Source organism: Suncus etruscus, chromosome 14 (assembly GCF_024139225.1).
Source record: "Suncus etruscus isolate mSunEtr1 chromosome 14, mSunEtr1.pri.cur, whole genome shotgun sequence".
Lineage (NCBI taxonomy): Eukaryota > Metazoa > Chordata > Mammalia > Eulipotyphla > Soricidae > Suncus > Suncus etruscus.
In genome coordinates, this window is record NC_064861.1 from 6,190,434 (window position 1) to 6,192,160 (window position 1,727).

General features: G+C 43.0%; 1 non-coding gene across 1 annotated transcript; it reads left to right on the forward strand.

The window, feature by feature from the left end:
• Positions 1–1,208: 1,208 nt before the first annotated feature.
• Positions 1,209–1,315, forward strand: LOC126029063 (U6 spliceosomal RNA). Its single transcript, XR_007502719.1, has one exon. It is a non-coding gene; the product is annotated as a U6 spliceosomal RNA (small nuclear RNA).
• Positions 1,316–1,727: the final 412 nt, after the last annotated feature.

The following is a 1,727-nucleotide window of genomic DNA, read 5'->3' on the forward strand; positions in this document are numbered from 1 at the left end:
TGTTTACAGGTTTGATGTTCTAACCCACAGGTCTCAGAAAGTGACACTACCAGGAGAGATGATTTCTCAAGAAACAAAAGAAGGCCCATTGAGTGGGCCCTCATCCAATGTGACTGGGGTTTGTCAAAGGAGAAAATACGCACACCAACATATGGATGAAAGACAGTGCAGAACTCAGTACAAAGGACAACCAGCTAAGGAAACCAAATCCAAAAACACCTTGATTTTCGACACGAAGTTTTCTGGAATGTGAGAGAATCAATTTCTGTTACCTCAGCCATCCCATCTGTGGTACCTGGTTATGAAAACTCCAGCAAATGTTTGCAACACCAGTATCTCCTTTTTCAGGTGAGAAAACAGAAGAACAAAGGGAAAATAAACTTCTCCAGGTGAAAGAGTCAGATTGAATCCTGGGATTCTGGTGTCTATAGCAGTTCTCTTCCTGTGTTCTGCTGCCTGTGTGCATGGGCTGATATGATCGTGGCACTGAGGCATTCACTACAAAAGCCTTTTATATGGCAACTGGATAATAGGAAACTTGGCGAGTTCTAAAAAGAATGTCTGAGCACAAAGTCTATATATGTCAAATCTTGATATTTTTCTTGGAGGAAATGACAGCGGCTGAGAGACAGTAACTAAGTCCCTAGTTAGCTAACCCAGAGTGTGAAACTGACTGAACTCCCAGGCCAGTTCTAGAATGTGGGCTACACTGGAGATTTGCCCTGACAGAGCTCAGTGGCTGTTTTTTTTTTTTTTTGACATTTATGGATTAATACTCCCCCAAACTTGTGTTTCCAGTACTACATCTTAGAAAATACAGAGAGTCGTCGTGGAAGCGAAGGCAGGAGGGTGGTTGCTGTTGGGTGAACGGGTGGGCGGGCGGGCAGGGAGGCCTTAGGAAGGCCTTTGGGCTTTCTTGAAACTTAAATAATTAAAAAAAAAAAAAGAAAGAAAATACAAACTTGGGGCCGAAGAGATAGCACAGCGGTGTTTGCCTTGCAAGCAGCCGACCCAGGACCTAAGGTGGTTGGTTCGAATCCCAGCGTCCCATATGGTCCCCCATGCCTGCCAGGAGCTATTTCTGAGCAGATAGCCAGGAGTAACCCCTGACTGCCGCCAGATGTGGCCCAAAACCCAAAATAAATAAATAAATAAATAAATAAATAAATAAATAAATAAATAAATAAAGATAAAAAAAATACAAACCTGTGTTCACTTTGGCAGCACATATACTAAAATTGGAACGATACAGAGAAGATTAGCATGGCCCGTGCACAAGGATAACACACAAATTCGTGAAGCGTTCCATTTTTTTTTGTCTAAAAAAAAAAAGAAAAAAATACAAACTTAAGAGAATCTGAACATGGGACATATTTAAGTGAAAGTGATTTGGTTCTCAGAAGAAAAAGTGCTAATGATCAAAGTGTTTAACTCTTAGCTGCCTAGCAGACTGGCACCACCACAAACCCCATCTCTGGAAGAACTGATCCCTTCACAAGGTTTTCTCCAGGGGAGCTGCAGTACTGGAGTTTGTTTCTGGGGCAAATTCTTTGCCTTCTCTGGACCCCTAAGCTCACTGTCATGGAATTTCAGAGTGGGACCCAGGCAACTTATGATTTTATTAACTGCACTGACTTGGGGTTGAGAAACATTGTCCTGGGGGCCTGCCTGGAGGGGGTGCACTCATGCTCTTGGCCAGAATCTCACCAGCAGACTGAGATAGGGTT